The 19813-nt window shown below is 34.0% G+C and overlaps 1 protein-coding gene across 2 annotated transcripts in view; it reads left to right on the top strand.

Annotated features, from left to right (window-relative positions):
* Positions 1-19813, top strand: part of LOC128891386 (forkhead box protein O-like) — a 317193-nt gene that overhangs the window by 113204 nt on the left and 184176 nt on the right. The window lies entirely within an intron of this gene.

Below are 19813 nucleotides of genomic sequence, written 5' to 3'. Positions count from 1 at the left end.
AATTAGTGGCGCCACTAGAGAACGATTATACCAATGACTGCCATTTTCATTATACTAATGATTATTTTAATTTATTTAATGACATAATGTACATTTGTTTACATTTTGTTTGTAAATTAAGAATTAATTTTTGTAATAAATTGATTACTGATGTCGAAACACGAAAATACATAGTTGCTCGTTCTGCTTCGTTGTGTGTGTTATATACTATTATGTTAATATCGCTTTTCATTAAATTCACCTCTTTATATGTTACAAACAAGTTGTTCGACGTTTCTTTATGCTGCATATATCACACTCTATTAGAAATGCCGCGTCACGGCTTAAAACACGGAATCCACGAATTTCGGTCGCTAATCAAAAATGGCAAGTGTTCGCGCACGTGTACAGATACACGCGTGTGACGAGCGGCGCCAACTATTTAATTCGACGAATTCAACGTATCAATTAATAGCGTTCCCTACGACTTATTGTTAGCAGGCTATCGAGGCGTTTTAATCGCGACATTCATTCCCACGGCATGTGGATTACGTTCAGGCGAATTCACGCGTTTCCACGTGCACGCGTGTCCCCCTCGTGTGCGTGTGCACGCAAAAGCGCAAGCGCTTTTGTAGCCGGTACGCGCGGCCACTCAGACAGTGAAAAGGCATCGCTTGCATATAGATAAACCAGGCGACTCGTTGTCCGAGGTCGGTGCTCAAGGTTGCGTGTGACGTCACTGGACCTCTTCCTCGATCCCCACCTTCTGTCCTACTCCATCGCGTTCCACCACCTTCTAATATCGCAACTTGCGTTTAAAACCGTGGCACGGCACCGTCACACCAACCTGATCCACCTTGCCACTATGTTTCACTTGCGCTCTTCCTCGAACGACGCGACGCCGACGCCTGCTCGCCGAACGGCGCGTTTCACTGCCCCGCAGTCAGACCACGCGTTAAGAAAACACGATATGGACGAAAATCTAAATTACTCTACAGAGTTACACGCACGAATAGATCTGCGAAGGCGTCTGGCCAGAGTGGTGCCATTTCGAAACGGAAAATCTGGTTTCAATGGAAAAAGACACATGAGTACGAGAAAAAATTGAAATTATAGTAACACCTTCCGGTAATTTGCTACTATTGGGTTGTCGAGAAAGTCATGACGTATTTTTTCTTGATTTTTCAAATGCTATTTATTTATATAAAGAACAAAGATCAATCAATGATATAAAGCCCGTCTTGTTCGATAACCTTTCGCCACCGTTCAGTGAGTTTCATAATTCCTCGTTTATAAAAGGACCTGTCTTTATCGGCGAAAAACTGACTAAGGTGCTGATTAACAGCCTCATCGGAATCGAACGTTATATCACGCAAAGAAGCTTGAAGAGCGCGAAACAAATGGAAGTCCGATGGCACAAGATCTGGCGAGTATGGTGGGTGGTGTGGTAACTAGGAGTGTGCGGGATCCCGGTCGGGACGGGAATTTCTCCCGGGATCGGGATGGAATCCCGAGAATTTCATAATCCCGAATACATCCGGGATTTCTATGAATATCCGGGATCCCGAAACCATTCGGGATTCCCGAGAATTTCGAGATCCCGTAAATGTTCGGGATTCCCGGAATTTCGAAATTCCGTACATTCGGATGGTTGAAATTTTCAAGAATAACAACACTTTCGGAAATCCCAGATATTATTCTATATCCCGTACATTGTCGGGAATCCCGAACATTTTCGCGATCCCGTACATTCTCGGGAATCCCGGATTTTTGCGGGATCTCGTGTATTCTCGGGAATCTCGAATCAACTCAGGATCCCGCATAAGCTCGAGAATCCCGGATATTTTCGGGAATCCCGGACATTTTACGGGAATCCCGCACATCCCTAGTGGTAACACATCCCATCCAAGGTCCAGTAATTTTTTACCGGTAGCCAAACTTGGCTACCGCGATGAGTCTCCCTGACTGAAGAGCATCGCTGAGATTAAAATCACCAGCACGGAATTTCGTGAACCATCGTTGCCACTGACGTTCTTGTAAAGCATTCTCACCGTAAACTTTACGCAACTTTTCGCAAGCTTGACGTGGATTCTTCCCTTTATGGAAGTAAAACAATAGAATATGACGAAAATGCACAGTTTGCTCTTCGATGTTCAATTTATTGTAAAATTTTCCAAACTCAACCAAATCGATCAGTCTTTTGTTTAGTACGAAGCTAGAGTTCTTAGTTATCAAATGACAGCAATCGCGTGGTTGCAACTGACTCTAGTACTGCCAAAAGTAAACTAGTGCCTCCTGTTGCAGAAATGCGTCACGACTTTTCCGACAACCTAATAAAGGGATACGCTTAATGAAATCACTCAATCCGCCTAAGATTCTTATACACACGGTGGGACATTAACCACTTTGAATATCTTCGTTAGTTATTGTCCTAGAAACAATTTTGTTAGGACAAGGTTGCATTTTTTTGAGAGACAAGAGCGTCTAGGCTCAATCAACAGGATGTCTTACAGGAGAGAGATCTTTCGTTTGAATAAGACCAACCAGAGGACAGCAACCGACTTTTCAAACCAGTCACACGGCCGGTCACTTGTCCCAAAATATAGAAAAAATGTTCACGATTGACCTCACGAGTAATTTCTTTTTCTTATTATCACATCGCAGCCGATTAATTCGCTATTACTGGCGACAAAGAGTCATTCGAAGAATCTTTCGTCGCGAGTAATACCGATTACCAGGCCTCGCCAGAAGGAAGTTGCTGCGAGTGGAGATCCGCGAGAGAGATAGAAGGAATCAGATTTCCTTCGCTCTACCTCTACATACACCCTCTGTTCCATAACTAACCGGAATGGCTTTAAAAATAACAGAACTAACTAGAAAATCTTGACATAATCATTTTCAATCAATACAACGATTTGCACGTTCAAAAAGTGTATCAAATGACGTTTTTATGTCTGTGATTGGTGTTGATATTGCTCGTCGTTGTTTGTTGAATAGCTTGAATTAATGCAAAGCGGTTTCCTTTCATGGTCAAATGCAACTTAGGGAATAAAAAATAATAGCATAGAGCCAAATCGGGAGAATATACAGGATGTTGAAGTAAAAAAATTTTTGTTTCATTCTAACATGAAAAGTATTAAATGTTATTTATTTAGCGACCACTGTGAATTACGTGTTCAACACTTATATATATGTGATTCATAATATAATTAAAATAAATACGGAATGATTTATGGTTTGGGTAACTAATTCTTACATCTAACAATAATTGTAAATACTATTTAGCATAAAACGTATATTTTAGAAGGTTGTAGTATTTTGTTAATTCTTGTTATTAAATGTTGATTAAACGTATTCATGAGAAATTTGTGTTATTTTGATTACTGTGATTACAGAATTACGACGACGTCTCTATCTCAAACGATAGTTCAAATTCGACAATTGCGACAGACAGTTGTTTCTAAAGTCCGTATTCTTTCGAAAGTCTTGAAGCCTTATAGAAACGGATCTCTATAGTGAAATCGTAAATGAAAAACCGTAAGACCGATACTAAATACTTCTACAATTATTAAACATTTCAACTTCTTCCTGCATCAGCTTGTTTTGTCGTTAGTCATAAGAGGGATATGACCCGATCAAATTGCGTGACTCAAACTGCATATCAGCGCGTGATCTCTGCCTCATCCAGTATAATGCGTGGAATATGTGCGTTCTATCTCGACGATTATTTCTGTTTAGGATATTCTTCGAATAATTGGTTTCGCGCTGTCACGCGATATTCATTACTCGCAGGCACAATCGTTGGTTTCACAGAAATTAGCTGCAGATTGTTCGATATATGTGTACGGATGCCTATTTTCTTTTCAAACAGTGTAGATGACAATCGAAATCGTTCTGCCTGTTCGTGATTCATTAGCGCTGATGCACGTTTCGCAATTTGAGAAACAGTATTATTGTTTTCAACTTTTTTTTAGATAAGGTGTGATTAAATTGAGTTTATTAAGGGCCTCGAAAATAAAATCATTAATTATCAATAATAAACTTATCAATCTGAGAAAGAGGAAATTGGATGTAATATTTAAATTATTTAAAGTCATGTTACAACATATTATGTTTGCAACGAAACAAGGGATCTTCGGTCAGACTAAAATTTTATTTTCGTAAAAATCTTAATCCACAGAATGATCACAGAGATCCTGGTGATCAACTTTGTAGATCTTTCGACCTTTTTCTATTTATTTTCAATCGTCTTAAGTCTACGGCGACTCGCGTTGCGGAATGGCGAGTATTAAAAGTGCAGTTTCGATAAGAACATTCGCGTCGGCAGGTAACGCACACGCGCATTCTCAAGGAATCCTTGCGACCCGACGCGAAGCCCACGCATTAGGCGTGCACTGCGTATGGATACTACTATTGCGTCGAAACGTTACGTGTGAACGGTATAACGAGTTTTACGAGTGAAAGGGTTACATTAATACGGAAAAGTTTAGACTTGTCGGTGGTATTATGGTCTTGGAAATATCAGTGGGCAAGTGTTCGATTCAAATACGAGAGTAGGAAAGATCTTTCCTATTCAATGATTTGTATAATTGCTTACCGAGGAACGAGATATATTAACATAGCGGTGCAATAGGCCTTCAACGTAGACGACATCAATCAACTGTTGGATAAACTTAGTAGTTTTTTCTTTTATTCTTTGTATAACTTACTTCTTATACTTAATTGTAAATATACATATATGATTAAGATATACAGATACTTAATTACTATAATATATTCATGATGAAAAACTTTATACATATTTTATTTTAATAATTATATATAGTAATTTACATCTAAAACTGACATTTATTCTGAAATGGCCTTTAATGAATAATTTATCAATTTATAACACATCATTAATTATTATAATTATATCTGTCATATTTTCAAGATTAACTATAACATAACACTGTACTAATTTTCCTAATACCGCGTTAGTAATATACCCAATAAATCTGTTTATCAAACAAATATTTATATATAATAACTTACCCAATAATAATACCATTTATATTATTCTCTTGGGCTTCTAACCGACTATTGTTTTTCTTCAAATAATGTTAAATATGTTTTGAATTATTTGGTAACCCTGAACAATAAAATTGAATCGTTAATCGTCGTTTCAAGCTTCAGAGTGTATGGCTTTTTTCCAAAAGGAATCCTTGCTGGTATGTATATTTAAATTTAAAAACTATTATTACTAATTTTATTTTTGCTTTCTGCGCCACATCTGTATCTTAAGAAACCCACTAACGTAATACGCACTTGGAAGAGCTGACGCTAACAACAATAAATACGGAGTATGCACCACTTGTGTATTCTAATGATTTATATAATTGTAATTTACTATCAAATTATGTATCTATTTTTTACAAAAGAAAGTTTTGTAGTAGTGAAGTATTAGCAAGAAATATAGCATGACTTTAAATCGATATATTGCGCTCTTTCTTGATACAATTATTGTATATTGTATAACATTTCACATCAAAAGTTGTTCCATTACATTTTAGAACAAATTATCTTTGTACTGACGAGGAAGGTTAAAATTCAACGTGGTCGTAATTATAATTTATAAATGAACATTTTAATTATAATTTATAATATGAACAATATGATATAGGTCATTATTTACTAAGAAATAACCTCCAATAATTAATCGTTTTAATCATTCTCCAGTTCTGGTGTTTTTTTCTTTATTCCGGCATATTTATGTTACGTTGAGCGTAACGCATAACGAGAGCGCATTCTGGTGTAAAGTTGATATAATTGACACGCATTTATGCGGTGACGGAATCCACGTTAAGGTGGAGGGTTAATCTTTAATTCTGTTCAAGATGTCGTACCGCGGTAGAATAAAAATTACGTCTATACGAAACGAATCTATCCTTAGCGATGCTCGAGCCTATGAAACATCTGACAGATATCGAGAAAATTGTTATCCAGATAAAATCTCGAATAACAATTAAAGATACAATTAAGTATTTCAAATAATTATGTTTTAATTCAGTCGACAATTGTAGGTACCGTTTTTATCTTTCTTTCCGTCACTTTCTTTTTCTTTCTGTATTAAATTATTTTATTTGATAACTGATATTAGAAAGAAAGAAATTCTTATTTGGCTATTTCGACGATGCTAAAATATGAATTTATTTCTTAATAATGCAGCAATTTACCTCTTGATTAATAGAGAAAGAGAAAGTACGTCACGTTGTATTAGCAACTATATATTTTTGTATCTAAGGTCGAAAGTATAGTCTCTTGTATATAGTGGGTGTAGAATGTATTCGTACACCGATCAATTTCCCAAAAAACTTTTATGTGAAATTGTAGTTTCTTAACTTCTTTTTTTTTATAATCAATGATATTTTACATATTCTCGAAGTAAACACATTAGTTTATTGCTCCATACGAATTAGAAAACATCGAATTTCCAGTGAAGTACTTTTAAAAAAGGTTCTAATAGAGGAATTGAAGAAGATCTCACTTCGAATAACTAATAATTTAGTTAATTTAACGCTTAGAAGAGTTACAATAATTACGAAATCAAAAGGAAATCCCACGAAGGAAATATTGTATACATGTAAATCAATGTAAATTTCTTTTTTTTTTTTAATGAAATATTAAAAATTAAACAGTTGTGCGAATACTTATTGCTTTAACATTTCTACCAATTAATTGTTTCTTTTCTTGTTAATTTCGCAACTTACATAAATAGCTATTTTTTGTTGTAATCCATATATTCTAGAGATTTCCGACAATATGTAGAATGTCATTGTGTATAAGAAATAAGTTAATAAATTTCAATTTTACATAGTTTTTTTGGAAATTTATCGGTGTACGAATACTTTCTACACCCACTGTATGTGTAATATATTGTATATCAGGTGTTTCTGTTAATCCTATTACCTTGTCAATCCTTAATAAGATGAATAATCCTTGACATTGAAGTTTGAATCCAGCTAAATAGCTATTGTTTGCACAATAGGGGGTTATGGGAATCGTACGTGCGCACGGGTTCATCGGCGCGGTATATTGCTTGCTAATTATTTTGCAACCTTAATTATGTGGCGTGCGTTGACGGTAGAACATGGTGCACTTAAACGGTTGCTCGTCTAAGTTATCACGTTACAGCCCGTTAGGCGCTCCATTATACAATGGACGTTCTAACAAATATAATGATAGTAGGTGAGCCTCGTCTCTTTATTCCTGTTTGATATACTCCATTGATTATTGAAGCCACCGAGGAAAGAAACTGAAAACGGAAAATGAACGATTACACGTGTTATCGAATAGCTCGGTACCTACTGCTTGGTCAAAAATATTAAGGTCACACATTTTGTCTGTCTTCGGCAATGCTTTCTTAAAACTTTTGTTTGACTAATACAATCACTAAAATATTTAATATTTACACGTTCAAATATATTATTTTGTAGATAACGTTTAGATATTTTCTTTTAGCATTATTGTATAAGTATGTTCTTTATATGTAATTTTATTTTTTACTATTTTACTTTAGAATGATTTATGTTAAATATGATTAATAGCTTGATCAGTATTTTATTCTGTTTTGTTGTAAATTTTTCAATACGTATATTGGTTTACTATTGTCCTTATATTTTATGTGATGGAATTTATCATCATCTTGAAATCTAAATTCAAAATCCAATCTTTAAAATGTAAGTTACAACGAATCATAAATTAAAATACAACACTGTAAGCATGAAGAGAACAGAAAGAATTTTATGGTTGCAAGAGCGACGTGCATGATATTGTGTAACTGCAATGTATGTATATCGTTGTAGTAGAATTGATCAACTTATATCGTCGTATAAAATTATGGACAAGGCGAATAGAGTTATATAAGATAATGCATATGCACATTATTTTTTATATATATCTTGTTCACAATATTCATCCATGAAATCTGCCTAATTTTTAACAATAAACTGTTTTGAATGAATAGATGACGTTTTAATTTTTCTTGTCATCGATTTAATGGAGGAAACCACATTAGGAAGATCAAAAAAATTACTGACAAGAATGACTGACTATAATTATAAAAAAAAAACCTACTGATATACTCTTGCATACAACTAACTTATTAATTGGTTAAAAATGAGCTTATGTATACATAACATCTCTTATTGTTATTTGAATTTGTCCAATAATATGAATTAATAATTGTTCGATTGTAATGAAGAGAACTTAAAAAAAGAGTCTAGCAATTTAAATTTAAAAAAATTGAGTTTCTACACTTTTTTGAAGATTTAGGTCATTCAAGCATTATTCTAACATTGTAATAAAATGCAGAAATTGATCAATATTTAAGAAATATTTACCAATGAATACAGAAGACAAAAAGAAAGAAATCGTGTGATTTTAAAATTTGTATAAATAATATGATTTAAATCTGTACTTTTGCGAATGATGAGAATTTGTTTTACGATCATTTTCTACCGCATTTCGCGAGTGCGAGATTGCGGTTAATAAACCAGAATTTCTCAACACGTAGGGAGCGAGTTCGATTTTAACAAAGACGGAAATGTTGTTAAAAAGTTGTGGCAACGCAGAAACAGTCACTACCGTAGTAAAAAAGACACATGGAGGCATATTAAACGCCGATTACCATATCCATGGCAACGACGCCATCGATCTTTATAGCATTTTTATAAAGCTACCCCTATGCGTAGTCACATCGCTCAGGTGCGTTTACGTAATGCGTGTACATGCACATACATGACTGAAGGTGGACCTATATATAGATGCATGCTCAGATATATATAACCTTGCGTATGATTATAAATATGTAGCGTAATGTACAACGATTCTTGCGTTCTAAGCTAGCTCGTTACTATCGATACGATACTATCGACGCAGCTGCAGTGTCTCTCAAATTTTTTGCGGAATACTAATTCGTTCTGGCATGAACGAATTTATTACCTTATTTTATATTAACTTATTTTTCGATGATAACCGCAAAAGGACAAAACTCTTATTTAGGTAAAATATTTGTTCGGATAAAAAATTTATTCGTTGCTTGTTGTATAATTAACAGAGCTGAATACGTCGCGACACCTCCAGACATCATTTTAATTCTACTTTGATTAATTAAGCATGACGATATTTTCATAAATATACAAATTTTGTAATTTTAAAAGAATTCCATAATCTAAGAATATATTATACATAGGTACATTCAACACAAAATTTTGTTCAATAGCCAAAACATGATTAATGGTCTTGAATAAAATGGTCTTCGATAAAAAGAGTAAAACTTGGAATCTGAGTTATACAATTAAATATCTTACAATGGAAATTTTATCCGTAGAATGGAAGAAACGTCACGAATACATTACAATACGTTCATTTTATTAGGTGTATACTATCGAGATAAAATTTTGCCTATCCCTGAAGATAACGGACCTGATGAAAAAAAATTCCCTCTAATCTTTAGAATTGCAACAAGCGGAGGTTTATCAGTGGAATGCGTCACGACTTTCCTCGAGCCTTGAAAACGGTGAAAAACGTCGAGCTTTTCTGAATAATGAAGACATTTTCTTGGAGAATCAAATGCCTCGATTGACATTCCTTGACATTAATTGCTCTTCGAAGGGATTTTATACAAGGCTCTGAAAGACTTTATCGTTCTCTGTGCTGAATTAATCGGTATTAACCAAAAGTTATATGCTGAATTAATTTCAGAATTTATTTTCTAATAATAATGATAATATATATTAGGTTATCCCATAAGTTCTGCAGACTGTGTCAATATTTAATAAAAAGAACTATAGAAATTTTATAGCAACGATATAATGACTGTCAGAAATGTGGGAAAATATTATATAATGAGAGAGATTACCTTTTTGATAACACTTAAGGATATCTTTCGCATATTAATTTGAGTAGCAGAAGTATAAGTGGCATGAACTTTTAGAACGTCGTAATATATGTTCTATATTCCATAAATACACGTTAGGGAGATATTTATAAAAAACTTTCCAAAAGAAGCTTTAGGATTTCATTATTTAATAATAAAACACTTACATCTGTCAGTGTTATCATGCTAGACGTTTAAACAATGTCATCTTTCGTGTTCAATTGTAATCATGTGAACTTTCATTGAACACTCTATGATCCTGTGTGAGTCTGGAGTTGAATATTTGTTATGTACATTGCAATAGCTATTCCACAGTTCCTTGCACCAATACTGTTGGAAAACTTTTTACAACCCCTTAATGAAATTACGTAGCAATATGATTGTGCTGGATATAGTCGATCAATTTTTCGTTTCGGCATGAGAAGCACTGTTCTTTTGCGTATCCTCGCCTCCTTTCACTTCGCGAAGCTCCTTTCAGTATAGGTGGAAACATCTACCGTTACCTATGCTCGTAGGTGTACGTCGCATGCCATAAAAGCAGAGCAAAGTATATAATGTAAGGGTAAGCATCGACAACACAACAGGTGCTCAGTTTCCATAGACGCGGAAGTGCGTCGTGCTCGGGTCTCGCTAGATGTAAACGCTTCAACCCTTTCAAATTTCATTGTTTATGCCTCGCGAAAACGTCACCTTTCACCGTGACATGTCCCTCTTAATTGCATCGTTAACTTTAATATTCCCTCCCGAACGTGTCCTGTCTGTTGTCACTATCGTTTCGTCCAGCCCTCTCAAAATAGAGTTTCTCGCAAATATGTATACCCATCTACGTTGTATAATATTGGATTGTCCAGAAAATCCTTGGTCAATTTTTAAGAAAAATTTAAAGGCGACACATTTGAATTTTGATATATATTTATTGAATTACATACATAGGTACCATTATCTTCCACAAGCTTTCCCTATCTTTCACACAACCTGAAGATTCTGCACTTCCGGAAGTTTTAAAATAAATTTTCATTGGTTATAGTCACCGTAATTAAACCAATGTAGTACACAAATGAAATTCGATGGTTTTATTTGCATCAGTGATTTATGAATAAAAATTGAAACGCGACGAGTGATACAATTGGAATGGAAGTGTTTCCACACGCAGAAAGGTTGAAAATGCGAAATAAAGGTATTTTATTCCCCAGAAAATTGTTTTTGACGGTGAGTTGACCGAACGCGCGCATTATTGTGTTTACACGTAAATCGTATGGAGTTAATAATAAGTAAATACTACTTCTGGTTGCGAATTGTTGTTTTCAAACATTTTGTACGCATGCAGTTAACATCTACAGCTGGAATCATTAAGTCGTACTTTTATATATCATGTGTGCTCCGAGTATTATAGATTCAAAGTCAATTATTTTCAAAACGAAGCGCTATGCAAAGAAGCTTATGCTATATTTTTGATTTACTTTTATATATAAAATTACAGTAGAAGCTAAAATCATCGTTCTTTGTCACTAATTTGAATTTTCTTTTCTGTTTCAGGTAAGTCGTAAAAACGTAGATAACATAGACGAAACCACAGCTGGTTTCCAATGAAATTTCATGTCACAGGTATTTATCATAATTATTCATTTTTTTCCAACAAGTCTTTTTTTACAAAACTTGTTTCGAATAAAAATATAATCTACACACATAAATTGGCGATTACGATTGGTTCGAATACTTTCATGTAGGTATAAGACAACGTTAGCTTATTGAATCAGTAATATAGTACAATTTTAATATAAAATAAGCAATTAAATATATTTGTTATTTGTATTCATTTATTTGACCACATTATACTGGTAATCTTCTAGTTGAAACAGCATATAAGTGTATTACTACCATTTTGTGCGATTAGGTAGACTAGAAAGTAATGTCGTTTCTTTTAGATAATATTATTTAATCCTCCTCGTTATCAAATGTCTTTTGCCATCTAGTGTGCAAATTTTTAATGCCAGAAAAAGTTTTAAAATTGCAAAAACGACATTACTTTTCAGTCCACCTAATATTATTAATACAATGAACAATAACCACTTTGTACGTTACAGATTCTTTCTTTTAACATTTTGTATACAACGGCATCCAAAAGTTTCCACTTTGTGCCATATTTGCCTCTGTCATATTATTAGCCATGTTCTATGTTATCTAAAATTGATTTGAAAATCAGTGTATGATAAGAGGGCAAACCAGAAGTTACATTCGCTTTATTTAGTCGGATAGTTACAATATTAAATTTAAACTTAAAATATACAATGAAGGTAATGTTTTGGATCGTTTGAATTTTTCAAAGCATCGACTAGTGTGAATTACCGATATTATGAATACCAAGAGCATTAATTTTTGATTATTTTGTTCTTGTCGTGCTCAAGACGAGTTAAATCACATGAGCTTTTTAACTAGGAGAGAGTTCAAGACGAGTTAACTCATTAACTCGTTACTAATATAAGCTCATGCGATTTAACTCGTCTTGAGCACGACAAGAACAAGATAATTTGACGAGTATAATCGTGCAGAGCACCGAAAAGGTTAAGCACAATTGATTATCACCTACTTAGGGTGAAATTCCGTGTAACAATAAGATAGTATCTCATGAAGATAGTAATCTAAAAAGTTGCTTCGGACATGTTTATCTTGGAAAAACATGCAAGTTTCCGATCGACCTTGTCAATTATCTAAGTTCAAGTGTTTCTAAAAAGTGCGAGGTCATTCAAACCACCGACTGCACATGATAAAAATACATTTAAGTTTATAAATAGTCTTGACGCTATTCTTTCAAAGATTATTTATCATTTCTTTTGATTTTCAGTCTTCAAACCAGAGTTGAAAGAGATGTAATCGTTCAGGGACTTTTGTACGGCACCGTATCCGTTTAAAAGTCTGTAATCTGTGCTCATCGTAGTTTTTAGTTTTTTTAACTTTTTCGTACTATTAATGCTTATATATAGTAATAGCGTCAAATAGCTAATTTCACTCTTTTGCTCGCTGTAAATCAATACAATAATTACTAATAATAGTTTTCGTGAAGAATTTGTACATTCGTTTGATTTTGTGATAACGATGTTTCTGTTTAATGTAGCAGGTACCCTCTTCTAATTAAAATAAAATTATAAAATACATTCGTATAAAAGTGTATCGACGCGCGATGAATTCTAAGAACTAACAGAATTCATTGTAGCGGATATTTTCGGTGATTTTTCTCACGAACCCGAAATATCGAAATAGATGTCCATTGCGCGCAAAACGATGAGGGCTAACGCATTTATTACCTCCAGTGATTTTGAAGTATTTGCGCTCGAGTCTAATAATAAATTCCATCCATCTGTGCAAAACAAGGTGTTTTCGTATAAATGCACACGCTCTGCTCGCGTTTGACGAGTGAATAGAAATTGCGTGCAACGATACATTTGTGATAAATTAACGAATAGACTTTATTTGCTGAAAAGATTCTATTACTTGAAAATATTACTATGAATATTCATTTGTCATTTACTGCCACCTACTTATATGAACAAATGGTTGCATCCGTGGTAACTATAATAAATCATTTCAATCAGTTTCAAGCAATTCGCCGAACATAAAAAGGGTTGTGTCCACAAAGAAAAACAATCGAAAGAGTGAGATTGAAATTTTAGATGTAATCGTTCTTAAAACAATTTTTCTGTTTGAACATCGCAAACCTCGTACTAAAGAATAACGGTAAATCACAATTTCAGAAATACTTACGCATAATTTACTGTAGTTTATTTTAATCATACACAAACGAGGATGCTCAAAAATGGCCATTTATTGTAATATGAAGCCTTAAATTGGAGATTGTATTTAGTAGATATAACGCAACACGCCAGTCGGTCGAATAAAGATCTTCTTTCCTTTTTCAAAGTGTTCTATCTTTATTCGATCGATTATCGAATTGCGTTAAATGTAATGACTACAAACTCCAATTTAAGGCTTTATAGTACAATAAATGACCACGTATGTAGCTCGATGAATTTATCTATACAAATGTTACATTATTATGGATAAAAATATATAAGTTTACATTAAACAAAATTTATTTATTTTTTAAATAACCCTTCACCACTTCACTTACAACAAAATTATTTACTCCGTACAATTTGCCTCTTTGAAATAAATAACTTTTGTAAAAACATTTTTTTTATATCTCCATTACCTGATAAGATATTTACCCACTCCGATTTTAACGAAACACCCTGTATAAATTCGATTTCAGTCTGTAATTGATTTACCTGTTAATTTCCCCACTAATTAACTCGAAGGTGGTTCAATATCCGAAAAAAATGATGATGAACCATAAGATATAGGTTTTACATATTTCCACCCATTTTTGACAACTCTCCCATCAACTTCAACGAAAAATGATAAAGAAGTTTTTTGATTTATGGTCCTGCATGAATTTTTCGTTTCCAAGCCGATCCAAAAATGGGCTTTTTTGAGCATCCTCCTTTCATTATAACTTTAATACAATACAAATTAGTCTTAAACTTATAATGTTTGATGAAAACTTGCAAAGTACTTTGGTGACGTTTCGTAAAGGATCATTTGCATCTCTGATCGCGTCATCTTACACGTATTAGTGTAACAGTGTCGTATACACGATCAACTTACGGAAATAATTAAAACAGCAGCTCCATAAGAAAACGAGAAATACCACATCATATCATTAATCAGTGGATGACCAATTAAGGAAACCTTTCCTCAGTTTTTACCAATTTCTGTTTACGCAACCCTCGTAATTATTCGACTGCATAGCGATTGTGTGTAACCCACGATATATAATTTCTATTAATTGGCTATTTAGTTTACGTCTCGTAATCTATTTCCTACAAGCTGGTTATTAAACCACGTAACAGGATAATCTCGCGCTTGTTCGCGACGAGCTTAGGCTCAGCCATACGTGTTACAACATCTTGAATGAATAAAAACCGCGTGATGTTTCATAGAGATTATACAGGGAGATCTTTGACTATTTTGCAACGTTCTGTCATATTCTATTCTCTTTTCGATAAACGATATAGGGTTGCGTTGTATGTCGTGGCTGATTTTTTATGTTTAAATTTCTCAGATAAAAAGAAATATTTCAGCAAAATGTTACATGTCACCAATCTTTTCGCTTAACACGTTGGTCGCATGAGTTACAGTGCTAGAAAAATTACTGTTGCAGATTAGGTATTAAGGAAAATAAATGCGTGCACCTTTCGTAATTTTGTATAAGATTGCGAAAATAAGTACTGCAATAAATACTAGATTGTGTAGGTTCTGATTTTGTAAAAATTTTCACGAGTCGTAGTCTGGTCTGGTGCAGCCTACAGCAGAATTAAATTAGTATTTATTTAATATATACATATTTCAAAATTGTATGACAGCTGCTTTCGATATTGTAATAAACATATGCAAAACTTAAATACAATGTTAGTATTAGTTGTATTATGTATGTATATTATTATTTGTATTTATATTTATGTCCACGACGATCATGCTGATAGGCATTCGTTATTGAAAAATAAAAATAATGAAATAAATCCTGAAGCTATTCTTGGAAAATTCTTTATAAATATCTCATTGATGTTAAGTATACTAATGTTACAAATTTCACATGTTTATTATAATATCAAAAGTAGCTGTCATACAGTGTGAGTATTAGTTTTATTATATTTATATAATATGACTAATATTAGGGGGACCAGAAAGTAATGTCCTTTCTGCGAATGTCAATATTTATTTATCATTTACCAGCTCACTGTGTACCGATTGATTTTTATCGATCTTCCATTGAGAATTTGCACACCAGATAGCAAAAGGTTGTTGGTAAGGAGGGCGAATAATTGATTAAAAATAAAAACTTGTTATAAATTTATTTATTTGAATTTAATGTAAACGAAACGACATTACTTTCTGGTCTCCCCAATATTTATATTTATCCACCACGATTCATGCCGACAGACATTCGTTATTGAAAAATAAAATTCTGAAGCCTGAATGTTATATATCATTAAAAGAGAATTTTTTGCTCTTCCTCGAGCTGTCCTTTCAAATATTGCGTCCTCTTTTATAGAATTTTTGTGGATGTCTATTCACTCGACATTCCATTTTCAAAATCTAAAAATTAAAAGTAAAAATCGGAAAAAGTATCACGAAGTGCGAAAAATTCTCTTTTTTAAGGAGTTAGTCGCAGTCAGGAAGAGAAAAAATGACATTTCTTTGTGATTTTTTTTTTAGTTATTAAATAATAATTTGCATAATTAACAATTAAGTGTATTATAAAGCATGTTTTAAAGAACTAAAAAACATTTGTTGTTTTGAGAAACGTTAATTTATGTCGCCATAACAGCCGATGACGTAGACGATGATTTAAAAACATAGGTTTGCGGTGAGCAAGATTTTTCTACACTGGTTTACCTGGAAACAAAAACAAAGGTAGATTTCGAAAATAGATTAGTCTAGCGGGTCCCTGAACGAACGATTTTGAAAAAAATTAATTTAAAACAAGATGGCGTACATTTGAAGTTGATTTTCAATTTTTTCACTAAAATTAAGCGATTCAATAAGGGACAAAAAAAAATATACAAGAAAATAAAGAATCCTTCAATCAGGTACCCGTGAGTCTAATATATTTTCTAAATCTACCTTTAGTTTTGTTTTCAAGTGCACCAGTTTAAATAAATCTTGCTCACCGCAAACCAAGTGGTCACCCACGCCATCGCCTGTTATTGCGAAATGAATTAACGTATTTTTAAAACAAAAATTCTTTAATAGTTCTTTAAGACATACTTTGTAACATATTTACATTTCATTCATAAAAATTATTATTTAATACCTTAAAAAAAGGACACAAGAAACTGACCGTTTCCATTTTCCTGACCGCGACTAACCCCTTAAATAACACATAATATTTAGCCAATATTTTACATCATCAGACAAATTTTAATTTTGCGAAAACCGCTACGACTTAGGTACGGCACAGCCCAATACTTGGGCGTGTACGTTACCCATTCGTTCTGCGTCCTACCGCGTTTATCTTAATCCTCGTGCGGATCAATTATGCGAAAGACATTGATATATGATTTTCCGCGATACGTCAGGTTCGAGGGGCTATCGTTGCCGAAGTTTATAAAGTAACTACCCGGGATTCTGGCCAGAGCGATCTCTGTCGCGTGACGTCACTGACAGATAGAATCCTAAAATCTGTCGAACGGTTTGCATTAGTCATCGTTGTGCAATCCGTCCCTAGGTTCGCATTGTCAAAGTATCGCATCTGCCGATTTGCAGCGAGCGTTGCGACCACTCCGGGCCATCCAGAAACGGAGCTGGACGCTGATTCGTTTCGATACAAAGTGGAATCCTTTCGGGTGTCGCTCAGCTGGCCGCGACAATAGGGAAATCGGCAGATGGCCTTCCGGTAAAAATGCAGATCAGGGCACCTACGGTTTTCGGGAAAGGCGTGGAAAAAGGGTTGGAATCGGGGCTAGGTGTGCGAGGCCAGAGTCGACAGATGTCAGATCGCCGAGGATCGATTAAGAGCACCAGCGATCATGAGCGCCTTTTCTCGACACTGTTCTTCGCTTTGCTCCCACGCGGCGCACCCTTTTCGACGAAAATGTCTCTGCTCGACGCGACGCTTTGGACTTTTCGAGGGGCCCCGCGATGAATGGACGGGATTTTTGCATAAAGGATTTCCTGGCACGGGACCACAGCACACCGCAAGGACTAGTTTAGAGATTAATCCGGTCAGCCGTTCTCTCACGTTCCGCAGACGTGGGAGAAATCGTAATGCACGATCTTTGGAACGAATACTTGTTGTTAGGAAACCGATACAGTGATCAGAAATCCGAGAAATCTCGCCAAAAGTGTCGATTTGACATTAAAAATTTTAATTTAGTATTTGTCAGTTTTATTCTTTTCCTTCAAACTTCTCAAACAATATTGCTTAATCCTTGAAATTGAATTTTCCATGTTTTTCCTGTCTATGGGTTGTTTATGCGTAAAAATTGTTTGGATGTTAATTTTTATATTACGAAGAAGGTTCTCTCTATTGCTGATAGTGATTTACATTATAATAAACACTTTAAAAACATTCCATAGGATTGATCATCACATGCCAGAGTTACTTAAACAATGATTAGAGATTCCAATACTTCTTTAATTGTAAACGCTTATTATTAGGTTGGTACATACGAAATGAAGTTTATACAAATGAAACTCTAACTATATAAAATATTTGTAATAAAACATTGTACATTTAGTTGAAATAATTTCCACATAGTTCTAAAGTATTTTTATTAATTTTGAATACATTTCTTCTACATTTGATTGCAATAGGATTCTGCACTAAGTACACAATTAGAGGGTAGAAACTGATGATAAATAAGATAATTTAAAAAAAAAAAAAAAAATCACCAGCTTTGAATTTTTCAAATCAGCGTTAAATTATTGTAACATTCACATAACCTTCTGCAAAAGCTAACTTTTTGAGTTTAGCAATTTCCACCACCATCTTCACAAGTTTATAGTCATATAAAAAAATTACGCTAATATTCCAAGTGTTCGTAATTTCTTTTATATTTATTTGTTTATTGTCGCATCAGCTTCTATTCAACATTCATATACATATGTGAGTCATAATATAATCAAAATAAATACGGAATGACTTATTGCTGGAATAAGTAATTCTTCATCTAACAATAATTATAAGTACTATTTTGCATTAAACGTATATTTTATAAGGTTGTAGTGTTTTGTTAATTCTTTATATTTCTTTTGATATTTTTGTCCTTTGTACATAAAATATAATTTTTATATACATTGCTTGTCATTTAAGCTGGTTTTCAGGATGGTTGATCGATAATAAAATTCTAATGATTTTATTCTAAACATCTTTAGTAGTATTGTAATGTGTGTGCCTTACAGTATATTTCCTCCTCTTTAATATAATCACAATCAGTTGATGACAGACTAGACAAAAAGGATGTTATTAAAAACGACATTTCATGTGCACCAACCTAATACTTTAGAAGTAGTGAAATTTCAACAGACGGCTTGCGTCCGAAATCAAACGAAAAGAAATTCATTTTCCAGTCTACCGAATTAACATTTATTTAAATGGAAATTGGCGGTAATTTTATCGACGAAGGCAATTACTATTTCACTAGGTGACGTTTTACATAGTTAATGAAACTCGACTAATATCCCAACACTTCTTGTCGCACGTGACGATTTTCTTGCCACTTTGCTGTACGTTAATTGCTTGTCGCACGTATTTCTTGATTACAATCCCGTCGCGTAAAGGTGAATAGTCACCGAAAGCGGCTACGCACGGAGCTGGGAACTTTCGATGGTAGTTAAAATAATGGTGGGTTCGATGCATGTTAAATAGTTCCGTTTGTCACCTCGATTTTACGTGCACGCCGCCGCGAAAATACGGCGCAACGTTACATCATTTAAATGGAATCGATTTCCTAGCCGAATACCGAATCCGTTCTCCTCGAACGAACCCAAGAATCCGGGGACTTGTTAATTCTCCTCTTAATTAGATTTATTTTTATCCGGATACAGTTCGAGGGTAAAAAAAGGAAGCGTCTAATTGTATTAACGTCTGGGTAGGGTGACACTTTCTCATTAAAATTTAGCACGCGACTGGCGAGAATGGCCCCAATTCATAGGTAATAGTTCGTTTATATGCAAATACGATGGGCACGGTGGCGAACGGTACACGAAAATGGTCTGCGCAAATACGTATGGAAGTATACAAATCGTAAAATTGCATCGACAATTATAATCATGAAATGCGCGCAAGTTACCTCGATTGAGAATTAGAAAAAAAAAAATTAAAAAAAAGCGGCAGGTGTCGAATTGAGTATTTTT

Source organism: Hylaeus anthracinus, unplaced genomic scaffold (genome assembly GCF_026225885.1).
Source record: "Hylaeus anthracinus isolate JK02 unplaced genomic scaffold, UHH_iyHylAnth1.0_haploid 0, whole genome shotgun sequence".
NCBI lineage: Eukaryota > Metazoa > Arthropoda > Insecta > Hymenoptera > Colletidae > Hylaeus > Hylaeus anthracinus.
This window is presented reverse-complemented; position numbering and strand designations above follow the sequence as displayed.